General features: G+C 47.1%; 2 non-coding genes and 1 pseudogene across 2 annotated transcripts; 1 reads left to right on the forward strand and 2 right to left on the reverse strand.

Moving 5' to 3' along the window:
• Positions 1-5,725, reverse strand: part of LOC120381578 — a 190,287-nt pseudogene extending 184,562 nt beyond the window's left edge.
• Positions 5,726-9,668: 3,943 nt separating this feature from the next.
• Positions 9,669-9,742, forward strand: TRNAT-AGU. The gene has a single exon. It is a non-coding gene; the product is annotated as a tRNA-Thr (tRNA).
• Positions 9,743-12,666: 2,924 nt separating this feature from the next.
• Positions 12,667-12,739, reverse strand: TRNAV-AAC. The gene has a single exon. It is a non-coding gene; the product is annotated as a tRNA-Val (tRNA).
• Positions 12,740-18,024: the final 5,285 nt, after the last annotated feature.

Below are 18,024 nucleotides of genomic sequence, written 5' to 3' on the forward strand. Positions count from 1 at the left end.
GTGTGCGTCGCACTAATTATCACACCAGGGTGGAGAAGCAAAACCAGGTTTATTTGTGCACAAAGAAAGGTGCCAGGGAGAACAGCCTTCTCAAATCCTGCACGCCCGCTCACAGGCGGGGTCCCAACATTTATACCCCCCTTGTTTGTGTAAGCCTTTTGTTCGGTTTTCCCCCTCACCCCTCCCTTCCCAGCAACAGCTACATTAGGCATTACATTTCAGCGTGTTAGAAAAGTTCTCATCCACAGGCTTATCTTTTGGCCTTCACAGAACAAACGCATACAAATTTTCCTTCCCCCTCTCCCCCTCCTCCCCGCCGCTTCTGCTGTTCCAAACTCCTACATTTGCAAGCGGAGATTGCTGACAGCTACACATTTTGCTTGCAGTCTGTTAGCATCTTAGGCTGGTTAAAGTTCACAGCATGTAAGAACTTTGGTTCACTTCAGGCCCAAAGTCACAACTTTGGTTTACTCAGGCCTAGTGGCACCAACAATTCCCCCCTTTGAGAATACTCAACAAACTTTTGGCGAGTTTTCTCAAACTTTAAAAACAAAAAACAATGAAGCTTTACAGATATATGTACAACTGCTCTTTTGAGCTTAGTTACCCCCAACCCAGGAATGAATGCATGGACAAAAGAGTGGAATGTTCATTTAACAACTAAGGGATTGGGACACTGACTATAAATCAGGTAGGTATACCAAGTGGTGTAATTTTCCCAGATGTCTCGGTGAAGAATTCAGTCCCATATGCATGCTCCCCATGGACCCAGCAGGATTCGGTATGTGGGAGCCCACACCCACCCTAACCGGTCCATATGCTTGGAAGGAGCACTGTGAATGTCCCCACTTCCATCCAGAAAGTGTCCAAGTATGTCTTCATGACCACAGATCAGATGGTACTCCTGATGCATCTGTAAGGGCAGTGGGCCAAGTCTGGTCTAGATCCCACTGCAATACCTTCCCAGCCTCAGTGATATTCAATACCATCTCTGTCAGTAACTTCTGGGTCATAGAACTAAGGGCTGAAATGACATGTAACTCCAGCCTGTACTTAAAATAGCTGAGTTTCAAGAATAAGGCTAGTAGTCTTTTCTAGTTGGCCCAATTTCTTATCATGTTCTTGGCTTTTAAGATATTGGCCCTAGCCCACAGGGATCTGCTCAATTCTCTTTCTTTCCGGAGGAAATAACCCAGGCCCTCTGTTGTGCTAATCTAATGGCATCCCCTTGTGAGCAATCTGGGTATGTAGAAGTGATTTGAAAACTTGATAAGGGCAATGTCATTTAAAATCCAATTAGGAGGGCAATACATACTGAAGGATTTATCCAAAACACAGGGCACAGCCTGTAGATTAAACCCCAAAAGTCAATTAATACCACATTCCCAATCATGGGTCCCATAAGTTTCTTCCTTGCCAGTGTACAATTCTTTGTTTCTTCACCAGGGTCAGTTCTCAATGTCCTTTTAGTCAGGAATTCCTGGACTTTGGCAATGTCAGTGGAGTGAGTGTTTCTTCTTCTTTCCCAAAACAATTGTGGTTTAGCATCCTACAGGGGAGAGGTTTCCAGCACATATCACCCTGTAATAGCTTTGCTTTTTCTAGAAAAGTCTAAAGGCACAGTTGGTCTGTCAGTGGACAAGGGAGAGGTTGTCCAGAAGCTGTCCAGAAGCACAGTAGAACTAGAAGAAAGAATAGGCTAATCATCAATAGGAAAAATTTTCTGATGTGGAGGGGTCTTTTGCAGTGAGAATCCTGGGTCCAAGCAGTCAGTCTTTGGCACTTCACAGCAGTGTTGGTAGACAGCAGGACTTGGAAAGGGCCTTTCCAGCATGGAGCCAAGGCAGTCTTTCGTTGATGGATCTTTATGTAGACCCAGTCTTCTGGTTCCTAGGAGTGGTAGGGCTGCTAGGATCTTTGGGTTGTTTCTTCTTCACCTGTGAGAAAAAAAACCTAACACATTGCATTAGTGTCTGTGCAGATTTTACAAATTTTATAGTTGCATGGGCAAATTGAAGTCCCCCCTTTTTCTGGTTTTTAGCCAAGTAATGGTTCTTATATTTATTAGTGCCAAAGGAAGGGCATCTGGCCACTTTAAGTTTGTCTCAGCACAAATCTTGGCCAGTTCATTTTTAGCATGTTAACTATTCTTTTTTTTCTCAGTTAATTTATTCTTTTTCCTTTTCCCATTTTTTTTCTTTAACCTATAAAGGAAACTTTTACTTATATACCTTTTGTTAACAATAAATACATACACAGTACATTAGTCTTATTTAATGTATGCCACATATACCCTTTTACTAAAATAACCTTATTACAGAGCTTTAGAACAACAGGCCAGGACAAGCACACCCACTTTGATGAGTTCACTTAACATAACCTCTAGTCCAATAGCTTTCCACCATCCCCAGCCCTCTGGCTAGAAGTCTGAGGTAGCCAGAAGGATCCCATGTCCAATATGGGGAGTGGGTTAACTTTCCATGTCCTTGATTTTAAAAGACTGTTAGTATGAAAATTTTAATAACAATTCTCAATTAAAAGATTTGGCTAATAAAGTTTCTTTCTCTTACTTAGGAAAATGTATTAGACTTTAGTATATCACATTTTTCTGATATATCCAAACACTTTGTATTCTAAATTGAACAAAACAAGTATCTGCATTTCAATTTAACACTGCCACTTGATTTTAAATTAGACCATCCCATAAAAATATTAAACACAACACTTCTGGCCACTTGAGACAGACACCACAAGACAGAACATAGAACACAAAACATAATTGTTACTCTGTCAGTAAATGCATGGTATGTTGAATGCTGTTCAGCTGGCATTAGTTTTCTTTGATTATCTGAAAGACAAAACAAAAGTCTACCCCTTCTGGGCAGTCAATCATTACTTAAAATATACAAATACTCTTGTTAATTTTAGGCAAAACAGGAGAATTACCCCATATTTTCTTTGCCTGAATTTATTTACAAACATTTCAAAGACACCAAAAACTTTTCTCTTTAGCATTTTTACAAAGTTCAACTGCTGTTCCCTCCAGCAACTAAAGAGTTAACTTTTCACTTTCCCTTAAAAATCACTTGCTCTCCCCTTAAATCACTTGCTTTTTCCTTCAGCAGCCACTTACCAATTCAAATCATCATTCCAAATATCCTCCTGAGTATTTGAAATTTCCATGCTTATACTCACTTACTCCTTCTTTTCACTACACCCTCAAAAGTTTCCAACCTGTTTTCCCATCTCTCTGTTGCCTGCCCCGCCTGGGCCCGATCCTGCTTTTCTCGCTGAATCGTCCCTATCCTGGACGCAAACTTATTCCATTACCAGTTTAGCTAGGAGGGTGGGCTTCACAACTAGCCCCCACCCTTCTGGTCTTTTCCCTAAAACATTTTACTCCCAAAACTATTCGAGTCCTCCCTAGTAAGGCTTGCCACCTGGCAAAAATACATGGCCATTGGGTAAAGGCCATTTACTTAACACATAATCCAAACCCCTAAAGGGGGTCTACCCAGAGACCCACCCATTTGTCTGCTGACACTTAAACAGAAAAGAAAATTACACAGAGAGCAGAGAAAATTACAGTCTAAGCCAGATTTTCCCTACTTCTATTACATTGTCTGTTACAGGGGGGGCGGGACAGAAAGATCTCAATACAACCTCAGAGCTTCATCGCACACATGGCTTCCACCCTGAGGAATTACGAACGAGAAGTTCAGTTCCGCCCACACACCTAACGCCCAAATGAACAGAGCAGAAAAACAACAGTAACCGGTTAAACAGAATAGAACCAGAACCAGATAGTGCACCAAAACCAGATAGTGTTTCCTTATTCTATTAGGGCTCACCTTTAACCATACAATCCTTATCATATAATACCAAACAATACCAAACAAAGCAAACATAAAATAACAAGGGTAAAACAGATAGATGGTGTAAATTCTGCAGGGCTCCCCAATTCTCTATTGTTCACCAAACTGTGACAAATTTCTGTTACCAATTATTCCTCATGTCAGGTGATCAAACTGACACTGCATATAATCAAATTTTAAAGCTTCATTAAAAATAATAAAACAACAATGGAGAGTATTGGGAACACTCCCACATCACTCAGGAAAAATATGAATGCCCCAAGCCTTAAGCCACTTTAATACTTACACATATCCAGACTGGCCACGTTTGTGTATAATGTTCAGAGAAGGGAAATAGGTGGACGGGAGATTATCCTGTATACAGCTTGTCCAGCATTTCCAACATGCTTCCACTCTTGGGATGGCTGTTCTTTTACACGCTGGACTCTCCTGCGGCGTCTCTTTCAGAGATTCCAGTTCAGGTCAGCTGCCCTATGGCTTTTCCAGTGTCACCGAGCCATACCAGCTACAGGGTTGCAGAAGCACACTGTTGGATCTCACTGGAGAATTAAGCTTTGCAAATGCAATCTCAGTTCTGTAACTTGTACTGCGCCTTTGGTTTGCCTCTGTCTCTATTTTCCACAACCAGCTGGGGCTGAAAGCAGTTTTACTTAGCATAGTTTGTGGAGGCTCTTGACCTTGTACGCAGAGCAGCTCTCTCTTTATCTCTGGGGTTAGCCGAGTTTCAAATTAACCCGTTCCTAGACAAATTGCTCACACTGTGTCAGAGGCTTTTCTTTGTGATTAAAAGCTCCTCTGAGATATATGATCTTATCTAGATTGAAGATACCTTCTAATGGGCACTGTTTAGATGGATTTTCACACATGTGAAGATTCCAATTCTCTAAATACCTGCAGGTTTTAGGACCATAATGTACGTACATGTACTATGCTGGGGTACCCTTAGGGGGTGAGGTAGAATTTTTAGACTGTCCCTTACCCATTTTCCACTTACACACACAGAGAGGGTACCCTGTCCGCGCTAGCGGCTCATAAACTAAGAATCTCTCCCTACAGAACATTCACACAGGAGAGACTAACGAGGATGACTGACTCTCCTACACCTCCTTTCAGCAAAGAGCGTCGGCTAGTCTCTGGGAGACACAGCGCCGCATACTCTGATTGCATCCAGTGAGATGATCAGACTGTCAGTAGCCCACACGGAAAGGAAGGGGGGGGAGGGAAGATGGGTTCACACATTCCTAGACCCAGGCAGCTTCCTCGCCGGACGATGCCAGGCTGAGTCAGCCCACTGTGGGTCGGATCTCCTAAAGATCCGCTAGTTACTGGGCTTGCGTTAGACTACTCCTGATCATTAGCAATCGCTTCACAGGGCAGTCTGGGCGTCTTCCAGTAACGAACACTCACACAGGTATACACACACACACACACACCAAGGCCATTGTTTCCTATTGCCACGATGCATCTTATCTTGCTGCACAGTCAATAAATTCAAATGGCATGAGCCCAGCAGAGACAGACATTCCCACGGACAGTTCTCCTCCCAGTGCAGCTCTGGGGCATATGATGAGGGATTTTTTACAAGAGCTCTACATACAAACAGCTTCAGAAGCTACCCATTCGCTGACAAAACAGAAATAATTGAAGGATCATGTTGTAATTAAGTGATCCTTCTGGTGGCCACCTTTCCTGGCTCTCTAACTGATACTGAGGCCAGTCTACTGTATAAAATCTTTTCAGTTTACTCTTAGTCATTGGATCCAAACCAAATACCTTCCAATTTGCTAGAATGCATTCTAGGGGCGTACACCTTGCCCTAGTAACCTTACCCTGTCCTTGCCCCATACCATGGGCTTGCCCTTGACCCACTATAGGACGCTCTCTCGTCTAGTGGGAATTACAACGGCTGGGCATCCCCAGCCTCAGGCAAAAGTCCACACCACTGGACTGTTCCTACCTTATCCACAGGACCGGTTCCTCACCATCGCCCGCAGCTGCTTCTCCACTATCTGAGTGCGTTGCACCGTTGTGCCCTCCAAGGTCAGCCTGACGCGTCTCTGCCGAGGCCCCCGGTAAAGGCACCGGTGCGCGCTGGGCATCGGCTGTGACCATCGTCCACTGGCCATTGGGGGAGTCCGGGCAAGGCACAATTTTGCCTCGAGCCCACCCAGGGACGCCAAAACTGTTGCCGGCTCAAAGAGCCCGAGGCGGAGCAACAGCGGTTCGTTGCCCGGTGTGCGTCGCACTAATTATCACACCAGGGTGGAGAAGCAAAACCAGGTTTATTTGTGCACAAAGAAAGGTGCCAGGGAGAAAAGCATTCTCAAATCCTGCACACCCGCTCACAGGCGGGGTCCCAACATTTATACCCCCCTTGTTTGTGTGAGCCTTTTGTTCGGTTTTCCCCCTCACCCCTCCCTTCCCAGCAGCAGCTACATTAGGCATTACATTTCAGTGTGTTAAAAAAGGTTCTCATGCACAAGCTTATCTGTGGCCTTGACAGAACAAACGCATACAGATTTTCCTTCCCCCTCTACCCCTCCTCCCCTCCGCTTCTGCTGTTTCAAACTCCTACATTTGCAAGCGGAGATTGCTGACAGCTACACATTTTGCTTACAGTCTGTTAGCATCTTAGGCTGGTTAAAGTTCACAGCATGTAAGAACTTTGGTTCACTTCAGGCCCAAAGTCACAACTTTGGTTTACTCAGGCCTAGTGGCACCAACATCAGCTAAACAGGTTGAGCTCTTTCAGTAGCTCACTAGAAGGCATTTTCCTCCAGACCTCACAACATTGTTGGCTCTTTCTGCCCCAGCTCCAATTTCACAACATCTTTTTCAAATGAGGACACCAAAGCTGAAGGCAGTATTCCAGTATCAGTCTCACTGATGCCGTGTCACCTCCTGTGACATTATTGACATAATCTGTAACTGTATAGATCACCGTTGCTACCGCTGTTCTATATTTGCAGCCAATATTGTAGAAAGGTGTCGTGCAAGGGGTCTATGGAGAGGTTCTGATTGGTTGATTATAATGATGCTATCTCTAGATGTGTATCATTTTTTTAGTTGACGTTATGAATATTGGCTCCATGCTGCCCTTATTTCAAACTTGTGCTCTGCTTCCGGTGTCAGTTCTGTCTAGCCTGCTTGATGGCCCATTAAGGACCATCAGCTATACAATCGCCCCATTGAGAGAAGGCAGATATGCCTTGTGACTCAGCAAGGTAGCAGGGACCTGCCTATGGAGAGAACTCTAAGGTTTTTCTATGCCACGTGCTGGATAGAGTGTCCTTGGGACAAAGAAAGCAAAGACAACATGGCAAGAGACTATAAAAGGCTGATGCCTCGTCTCCATCTTGTCTTCAATCCTGCTTCTTACCTCTGGAGGGACTTTGCTACAAACTGAAGCTCTGTACAAAGGACTGAATGACCCATCCCAGCTTTGAATAGACTCCAGAGACTTGATTTGAACCTGCAGTTTATTCCATCACTGTTACAAGCCTGAACCAAGAACTTTGCCATTACTGTATGTGAAGGGTTCAAATCCATCTGTGTTTTATATAACAACCTGGTCTATGGATTGTGTCTTATTCAGAATTGCAGACTGAACAAAGAATCCCTATTGTGTTTGTTTCTTCTCTAGGGAGACATTCTTCCCACAGATCCAACCTTGAGTTTATGAAAAGTTGGCACGTCAGTATAACATATGGCATCCTTCCACCTCCCTTCCAAGGGACCAATGCCTGCCTTAAGACACACAGAAAACAATCTTTATTGCCATATACTTTCACTCTTTCTTTGCTTTAACCCCTAGGAATGTACCTGTTGGACAATCAAAGGAGTTGCTCCATTCCTATAGATCCCAAATCAGAATTCAACATATATATTTTATACTAATAACATTTTATCAAAGTATTCATGAAATGTTAACTTGGTAACTTGAGACCATGGGTGGAGATATTATCTAATCTGTTAATCATTGGCTAATGTGCTTATCCTGTCTTGCAAAACCTGTCCCGGGGTGTGGAACTGCCTAGCCTGTCACTTTCCCCCGCCAATGGAAAATCTATATATTCTATTGTAATTAATTAATTAACAGTGTCTCTGAGCCTAATAAGCCCACTCTGCCAGCACTGTGTGTAATAAAGTCCTATTCTTGACCTCTACACGGTGTAGATTTATGTCCTTCATAGACACCTGCTGAATAAAGAGGAGATTCAGCATCCAGCTTGGCTGAATGTGTCTCCTCTCCCCACAGCTTGGTGATCTTTTGAGGAAATGGAGAAGACTGCCTTTGCCTAGCTGTACATCGCTTGCAAAAGAAACAGGTCTTTTTGGTGACAAGTGTTGAAAGGAGCCATTAGACAAATGTGGAGACAGGAAAAATGTCCCCCAATTGAACTGGCATCTGTGGATGCTGAAGCCACAACACAGAGCGCTAAACACTATATGAGAATGGGTGGTGTCAGAAGAGTCTCTACCAAAGCCTTTAGCCACCAGCAGGGGCCTCTCTGTGCACAGAACTCCTGGTAGTGTGATGGCTGCAGGCAGTGGAGAACTCCATTTTGGCATCTCTTTTGTGGTGAACATCTGCAGTGACTGTTTAAAGGTCTCTAGATAGTGGTCTTTGTGAAGAGCTGGCTGAAGAACCTTCCTACTAACCAGGAGAGCCTGGCTTGGCCTGGCAGTTCTTCCTTGCCGAACCTAGTGTGTCTGTTGGCTCCTTTTTTTGTATCTCTTTTCAGAAAAAGAAAAGATCTGTCAGCAGAATCCTTCTAAGTGCTTGTTCAAGACAGAGAGAGCCTTCCTTGCGGCTAAGTCTTGGTGCCATGGGGCATGCCTCACTGCTGCACCTCCTGCTGACCATCCTAGCAATTAGCTCTGGTTCACCGGTGCGCCTTCATCTAGTAGCGTCTGGCCACCATCGGTTCTATCATTAGGACCCATGTTGCTCTCAGGACTTCAGTGTCCTCTTACGGACACAGCCCTCTGGCTGTGCCCCACTCAGTTCTCTCCCCCCTGCTGGGGGGCGGGGGGGGATGTCCTCTACCCAGACACTTGCCTCAGTGGCCGGCTGCAGTCCAGGGTGTAGCCACCTGTGTCAGTGGCTACTGAGGCAAAAGGTGTGAACCTCCAACCCTGCCATCTGTTTCCCTGGACCATTTCCCAACAGACCTAGAACCTTCCTCCACCTTTGTATAGAGCCTTAGTCTGGCAGTAGTCAACCAGGAGGTCACTCATGTACCCCTTACCCCAGCACTACTCTGATCATGGTGCCCTCCCTGCTCCTGCCTTCCTTCATAGCAGTCAACCCTCCCTCCTCAAACTCCAAGGAGTGACTAACTCTTGCTGGGCTGAGCAGCTCTTTATATATGGGCTGCTCCAGCAAGCCTTCTCCTGATTGGCTCTCCCAATAAGCCCTTTCTTGATAGGCTGGGTTCTGCACAGCCTCTTCAAGGCTGCCTTAATCTTTCTCCTGCTTGTTTCAGGCAGACAGCCCACCACACATGGAAAGTGGCAAATGAGAAGTCTGGAGCTGAAGGAAAGGTTACCATGACTCAGAACTGAGCCGAGGTTGCTGCGACTGAAACACAGATCACTAACCATTATCTGATCACAGTGACTGGTGGGAGAGGCACATGTTAGAAGCCCTCTGTCTACTCAGCTGTGGCTTTCTGTGCACAGAGAGCCAGACACCTCAAGGTCTGCAAGTCTTGAGGGAAATGGGGAACGTCTGTACTTTCAAATTTGCAGGTGTTGACTTGAAACAGTTGCAAATACTTTCTTCAGGCAGGTACCATGGCTTAGCTGGCTAAAGCACCTGTCTAGTAAACAGGAGATCCTGGGTTCAACTCCCAGTGGTGCCTTGGTGTATGGCTTTTGTCTCCTCTGCTCACATTTTCCTGCGTCTTCCTAGGAAACAGAAGAGGCCTCCCTTGGTATCCAAGTCATTGCTTGCTAAGGAAAAGGCTTCTTTGGAGAGAAGCATTGGAAACAATCAAATCACAAACCTGGAGTTGATGAAAACACTGCTATGACTGGCATTGGCATGGCGGTTGCTTCGACTGCAATTGCTGCAACACGAGAGCCTGCGCCACACATCCTTGTGATTCCCTGGAGATGTTCACACACAGATGTCATGTCACCTTCCTTTTGATTGTCATTTGATGAAAAATGGAGCGGTTGGTAGAAAAGTCCCAGAGAGTCACACCGTGGCTAAGCTGGGTGACTCACCTGCTGGGTGGAGTTAGGGATGCAGCTCCCAGTAGTGCCTTAACAAATGTGTCTGCTCTTCCCACCTTTTGGTGAATCTTTTGCGGAAACAGAGAAGACTGCCTCTGCCTTGCAATGCAAAGGCTTGCAAAAGAAACCAGTTGTTTTTTCTGACAAGTGTCAGAAGGAGGCACATAAGAAATGTGGAGACAAGGAAAAGGTCATCGTAACTCCACTTGCATCCATGGCTCTTGAGGCCAGAACGCAGAGCACTAAGCACTGTATGACCACAGCAAAATCTAAACTTTACACCTTGTTACACTAGGCAGTAGTTAGGTCAAGCAATTTTCTCATCCTACTGGATGTTACCCTCCTTAATACATAGAATTCCCCCTAAAACCTGGATTACTGTCCTCAGATGACCTTCATTTTCTCAGGATTCCTGCTGCTTCCAGCATAGGTGGGGGAGGAGAAAGGCAAAAACATGATGCCACAGTCTCCTATTTTATATCTTTAGTTCAAGTGTCTAGAAGACACTTGCCCAGACGTGTCCCGGTGGGCTCTGCTGAGTCACTAGGTTGGGGAATCCTCCTGGTGTGGTCTTGTACAACTGAGTCATAGACTTGAGCAGTCCCCACAGTGTTGTGTTTGGGCATCTGTCACTGAATTGGAAATCCCTTAATTACAATTCCTCTGCTGATTCATGGCTGTTGAACACCCTCCTCGGCAGGGGTCACTAGCAAAATTATAGCCTATTTCAGTAACAACCATACAGCAAAATGCATAACGTCACACACCCTCATGCTATGCGTATTTGGACAGAATAACCGATTTCAGCAGATCATGACTTTTCATATGATAACTTACATGGAATGGTTGGTAGGACATATCACAGCCATATAGGAATGATGACTATGTGAGCTACAGGGAGCTATTTTGAAGTACATCATGTCACAAAAGCCTCTAGAGACTGGCCTTTGGGAAGAGCTGGCTGAAGAGCCTTCTGAGTAACTGAGAGATCCAGGCTTGGCCCTGCCAGTTTGTGCTTGCAAACTAAACTTGTCCGTTGGGCTCCCTTTTTTGTGTCTCTTTCACAGAAACAGAGCAGAAGTTCTTGGCCAATCCTTGAAAGTGCTTGTTCAAGACACAGAGAGCCTCTGTGCTGGGGCAGGGGTAGGGCTGCAGGAGGTGGTCGGGGGTGGAGGTGCTTACCTCGGGCAGCACAGCTCCCAAAGTGACTGGCACACACTCCCCTCCGGCAGTGGCTCCTAGGCAGTGGGATACGGGGGTGGGTCAGCTGTGGCGTTTGCACTCAGGGCTGCAGGGATATGCCGGCCACTTCCAGGAGCAGTGTGGCAGGGAGGGAGGGAGGGAGCAGAGTGGGCAGGGAGCCGCCTTAGTGCTGCTGGCACATCTCCGTGTGTGACTTGGGGAGGCATCAGGTCTCTGTGGGCTGCCTGGGGCAGGGGCAGTGGCCAAGGGGGCTCGGGCCACCCCTTTGCCTCCTCTCTCCAGGCTCCCAGCCCATCTTGCCGGCCGACAGGGATTTTAGGGTGCAGCAGCGCAGGGAGCAGGAAGGGCGAACCACAGCGGCTGCCTCCCCCCACACATGCAGGAAAATGGCTTGATCTGCTGGTCCCACGGACTAAGGCACCAGGCCTCCAGCTTGCCCCATTTGACCCAATGGGTTGGTCTTGTGGCCAGAATTATTTGCAGTCGGGATTTCCCCCAACAGTGCCCCACAGGGGTCAAGGGTCAGCTCCAGCACAGGCCACACAGGAAGGCTTAATGCTCGAGCTGCAGCACATGCTGGGCAGGCTCTAGGCCGGGCTCCCCCTGGCAGGACAGAAGAAGACGACTGGGCCCCTGGAGGGGCAGGCTGGGGCTTCCTGGATCCCATTTGCTCACAGCCAGCGCCCTGCCCCCACTCCCAAGTCATTAATTGCTCCCCCAGGTCAGCCAGAATGGAGCAGCGGTTTTCACTGCACCAAGTCCACTTATGGCTTACAGGCAACTCCCAGACCCACCACAGCCCACCATGTCGGCCAGAAAGGAGCCCACTCAGCCTCGCCATTGCTGCTTTTCCTTCCCCCCAGAACCCCGCTTCTCCTGGGCTGCAAGGAACCTCCCCTGGGATGCCAAGAGGCAGGCACAGGATTCTGCCTCCCAGCAGCCAACCGCACCTCCCCTGGCTTTGCAGAACGAATGGCGACGCTCTACTAACCCCATTTAGCCGCACTGAGGTGCTTAGCTTCTGCCCTGCCTTCCTCAGCTCGACTTTCCTCTTTTGCCCCATTCCTGCCTCACTTCCTCCTTTGGCAAGTCACGCAGAGGAGGCCAGCAGGAAGAGCCGGCCTCCACCGGCCAACCTCCAACAGCAGAGGAGGCCAAGCCACAAGCCTCCAAAAGGTGACACGCCGCAGTCCTCTAGGTTCTCCAGCCTGAGGCCAAGGTGCTTTCTCCACTGCTGTCAGCACCCTCTGTCACGCAGGGGTTGGAGTTATCCCAGGGACAGGCCAATAGGAGAAGGAGGAGGCCTTCCTGAACAGCAAGGGGATCTGGGAAAAGGAAGCCATGATGTTTCTGCCTGGTTTTGAACCAGGGCCCTTTTGCATGTTAGGCAAATGTGATAACCACTACACTACAGAAACTCCATCTGCTTGGCTGTTACTCACCCTCACACAGACCGATGGACAAACCTGGAGAAAGTGGTGGCAGCCCTTCAATAGGTCAGCTGGCAGAGCAGAGGACTGGAGCGGGCACTCAGGAAGTCGTCCTTACGTTGCCCTTGTGACTCCAGCTTGAGGGAGAGCTTCTTTTTCTTCCCCTTGCTGACAAAGAACAAGAGAAGAATGAAAGGTCAGGTGGGCCAACTCGGTGCAGAAGCCCATGCTGTCTTTTCCTGCTGCATAGCCTGAAATGAGGGACTCGTGGCAGTTAAAGGCACTGCTGCACTTTCAGAAAACATCCCACCCGTGCATAAAGGGGGATAGAAGAGCCTGTTAGTCTAGCACGCTCCCAACTGAACTACTTCAGCTGCTCGGTTTCTTTTTGGCCTCCTGCTTTTCTGTCTGGGATGTTGTTATCAGCTGTGGCACAGAAAAAGGACGTCATTGCGAGCGGCCCATGAAGACAAGATTCACTTTTGCCTTCCTTGCTCGGCTTTACTTGCTTCCTCGCCCTATTCCTGCCTTAGTTCCTGGGTTACCTGAAGGCGACGGGGGGCCAGCAGTACCAGGAGGAAGTTGGGCAGCTAGACCTTGGTGGCAAAAGTCCTGCCACCACTTGCCACCCCACTCTCTTCTCCCAGCGTCACATATTGGCCACCAGGGACTTGGGGCCCAGCAGCGCAACTGAAGGCAGTGGACAGAGTCACCCTCACCTTGAAGCTCCAGCTCATTAAACCACATCTTCAGTTGCTGATGGCCAATGAGAGACCGACATCACTTGCTATTTTAGCACTTGGAAATGCCATTGGTCAGTCATTGGATCTCTGTAATGCTGTTACAGAACAAAGGAAAATAGAATCTCAGTGTGACATTCTATACCTTTGGGGGAGCGGCTGTAACCCCCATAATCCTCATTTTCATATCATCGTGATCTTACATATAGAGCATGACTTGTAAGGTATCAGGGAAAGGATATGATCTGCTGAAAGTCACGTCTCTATCCACAGATGTACACCATTCATGCATATGAAGTTATGAGAATTGTGCAGTGTGGTTGTCACTGTGCTGTAAGGTGGGGGAGTCAGCCAAATTTTAGCTCCCCAGTGGCAACAGCAAGGAAAGTAACCAACACCCGGACAGGGTGTCATACAACCCATCGACAGCCATTGCTCAGCAAGGGAGCTACAATGCAATGACTCACCTGCATGAGGATACCCCAGGGGAATTGCTCAGACTTGCTTGGAGAGTCGCAGTGATGCTCACCTGACTCTGAAGGGGGGAGGGGGAGCAAAGCCATGGGGGAAGAAAGGACATGATAAAAGGAGAGACATTTGCCAGGCTTTATCTCTCTCTGCCACCTACATCTACAGACACCCCCACACCAAGCAACTGAAGCGCTGATGAAAGGGGAGAGCCTGGCTGAAAAGCCACCAGCCAGCCTGTGGTGAGAAGCATCTGAGTTTGTAAGGGTACTGAAAGGGTTAAGATCATCTTAGAATTAAAAGCAATGAGGAGTCCGGTGGCACCTTAAGGACTAACAGATTTATTTGGGCATAAGCGTTCGTGGGTAAAAAGCCCACTTCTTCAGATGCATGGAGTGAAAATTGCAGATAGAGGCATAAATATAGATTGGAACATGAAGTGACAGGAGTCACCGTACAAGGGGAGAACCAGTGTTGAAGGCTAATTCAGTCAGGATGGATGTGGTCCTCTCCCCATAATTGATGGGGAGGTGTCAATACCAAGAGAGGGAAAATAGCTTTTGTTGTGAGCCAGCTACTCCCAGTCCTTATTCAAGCTCAAATTAATGGTGTTAAGTTTGCAAATCAATTGTAACTCTGCAATTTCTCTTTGAAGTCTGTTTTTGAAGTTTTTTTGAATGGCTACTTTGAATTATTGGGTGTGAATGTGTAAATGTGCTATTGACTATGTAAGTCCCATATGGTCTAGTGAGCTGGATTCCTAGTTTTTGAACCCAGGTGGCCTGGGTTCAATTCCCACTGTGGGAACAATGCACAGCTTTTGCTCAGAGGGGAGGCAGGAAATGAAAGGAATGGGAAGGGATCCTGCCAGCAGGGGAGTTGGACAGTGTTGGATGGGGACCCCAGAAGTGGGGGTGGGGCAGTGGTCTGTGGGGAGATGAGGGAAGGATCCCAGCTCTGTGGGAAGTTGACATTCTGGAGAGCACAGGCCTGGCATGGGGGGAAGAGTGAGTGTGTCCCTCTAAACTCACCACTAGCAGACTAGGCAGGCTTGGAAGAATTACGTATTTGTTGGTAAATGTCAATTTCTGTGTAAACACAGAACCCAATGGCAAAATCTTTCCATCGATGATAATCAAAAACAACAGATGGGCAAAGTAAGAAACATGTTGCTTGAGAACTTATCCTATTCTAATCCTCTAGGGTTCCCTTTTGCCTTAGGCACCACCACATGGGCATTTCATATCCCTCCTCATTTTCACACAGAGGCACAATTTCCTTTGCACAGATCCATGAACAGCAAAACCTCCCTGTGTCTATTGTCTGAGCCAGGGCATTCGATTCCACTGGAACCTTCTCTCCTGCAATGGCAATGGTCAGACAGAGGGGATGCATCCACCTTCCCCCTGGCAGTGAGATATTCACTCTCCTCTTCATGCTGCTTTTGTTATTCCATGAGTCATCAAGGATGGAATAAAAAGCTGAGTTTACTCCAGGGTGAGGAAAGAAAGGAGCCACCAACCCCCTCAAAAATCTCAATGCCCAGAGAAAACCTGCCTCTGTTATTGGACTCACAGAGGTGCTGGCAATACAATGGGAAAAGGGACTGTCTGAATTGCCAAGGCAGGGAATGAACAATCTACAGCAACATCATTAACCACAAACACACTCTAATCATGCTCTAGCCAGTAGGGAAATGGGCAGGAACTCTGGCTGTTCAGCCATGGCCACACTTACAGAGCTGCACAGCAGAGAGTGTGCTGGGGAAGCTGGTCTGAGCAAACAATTTGTAATGACCCTTCAGTGAGAACAGAACCAGAGTGTAGAAAGGCCCCTGTGTTAAGTGGTTGTGGCTGAGGCCTTAGGGAGCTGGGTTAGAAACCACAGGGTGTCTTTCTGTGGAGTTTTGATCCTTGCCAGCTAGGCAAGGCTGGTGTGTGGTGTCTCCATGGCTGTACTGTCAGTGTCTGATCACAACAGTGCCATAGGGAGCCAAGCCTAGACATATTCAGAGGCTAAGGCCAGGTCAATGTTTCAAACAGTGAGTCTATGCTGCTGCAGCTCAGTAATGGAGATGCTCTATGCCAGGGTTTCTCAAACGTCCTTTCACTGCAACCTCCTTCTGCCAAAAATAACTTAATACGTAGCCCTGGAAAGAGGGACCAAGCCCCTCCACTCGGGGGGAGGGAGTGCCAAAGACTGAGCCGCAGTGGGGGGAGGGCAAAACCAAAGCCTGAGGGATTCAGCCCTGGGTGGGGGTCTCAGACTTTTGGCTTCAGCCCCAGGACCCAACAAGTCTAATGCCAGCCCTGGTGACCCCATTAAAACAGGGTCACGACCCACTTTGCGGTCCTGACCCACAGCTTGAGAACCACTGCTCCATGCTGAGGGGAGAGAGTTTTCCTGTTGGTGTAGTCAATCCACTTCCCCAGGAGGTGGCAGCTCTGTCATGGGGAGAAGCTATATTGGTGGGTGTGCAAGCTGTGGTGTTTACCACATTTAAGAAGTTTAATCAAACCCCATTTTTAAAAACCACCTGTGGTCTGGGAATGGCAAAGGAGCTCAATGAAGCAGGGTCTGTCCTTCAAAGTCCTGGAGACCACGATTCCATACTCCTGTTGCACTGGGGGTACAGCTCAGTGGTAGAGTGTTTGATTGCAGCTCAAGTGGTCCTTTGTTCAAACCCAGGTGCCCTCGAAAAGAAAATATTTCATTTCCATTCTCCATTATGTTCAGGAGCTCCACCATACGAGGATGTTTGAAATGAATGTGAACACTCAGCATTTTGCTGTCCAAATGCATAAAAACCTAGCAAACCTGTCCATCAGCTGAAATCAGTTCTAATCCTCTAAGTGTCTAGTTTATGTTTTCATCAATTAAACAAAGGTATCATTCCCTGAAGCAGAGCACAAGTTTGAAATACAGGCAGCATAGAGCCAATATTCATAATGTCAACTACAAAAAATGATACAGATCTAGAGATAGTATCATTATCATCAGCCAATCAGAACCTCTCCATAGACCCCTTACACGACCACTTCTCTGTAATATTGGCTGAAAATATAGAACAGTGGTCGCAACGGTGATCTATACAGTTACAGATTATGTCAATAACATCACAGGAGGTGACACAGCATCAATGAGACTGATACTGGAATACTGCCTCCAGTTTTGGTGTCCTCATTTGAAAAAGATGTTGTGAAACTGGAGCTGCGGCAGCAAAGAGCCACCAAAGGTTCTGAGGGCTGGAGAAAAATGCCTTCTAGTGAGCTATTGAAAGAGCTCAACCTGTTTAGCTTATCAAAAGAAGATTGAAAGACGAGTTCATTGAAGTGCCTTAATGGAGAGAAAAGATTGGGTATTTAGGGCTCTTGAATCGAGCAGAGAAAGGCATAACAAGACCCAATGGCTGGAAGGTGAAAAGAGACAAATTCATATTACAACTAAGGCACAAAAATTCAACACTGACGATGATTCACCACAAGAACAAGCTACCAAAGAAAGTGGTGGATTCTCCATCTCCTGATGTCATTTAATGAAGACAAGATGCCTTTCTGGAATGTGTTTGCCCCAAAACTAGCTATTGTGTCCTACAGGAGGCCTGTGATATGCAGGGGGTCAGATTAGATGCTCTAATGGTCTCTTCTGGCCATAAAGGAAGGACATTAGGAAAAACTTTTTCACTTTGAGGATGGTGAAGCATTGGAATGGGTTACCTAGGGAGGTGGTGGAATCTCCTTCCTTAGAGGTTTTTAAGGTCAGGCTTGACAAAGCCCTGGCTGGGATGATTTAGTTGGGTTTGGTCCTGCTTTGAGCAGGGGGTTGGACTAGATGACCTCCTGAGGTCCCTTCCAACCCTGAGATTCTATGATTCTATGATAAAGTTGACTAATTTCTGAAAAACTGAGTGTTTTTTGTAGCATTGGGAGCAGCGTCTGATGTTTTCCTGTCTATCCGGCTTGCTGCCTAGAACGAACGCTCCTTGAGTGGGGTGATCCACAGGGAGTAGCTCAAACCTGCAAAGTGCCTGGCCAGGAGCAGGACATTGGCACAGCAAGGGAGGGG

This window comes from Mauremys reevesii, linkage group 14 (assembly GCF_016161935.1).
Source record: "Mauremys reevesii isolate NIE-2019 linkage group 14, ASM1616193v1, whole genome shotgun sequence".
NCBI classification, from domain to species: domain Eukaryota; kingdom Metazoa; phylum Chordata; order Testudines; family Geoemydidae; genus Mauremys; species Mauremys reevesii.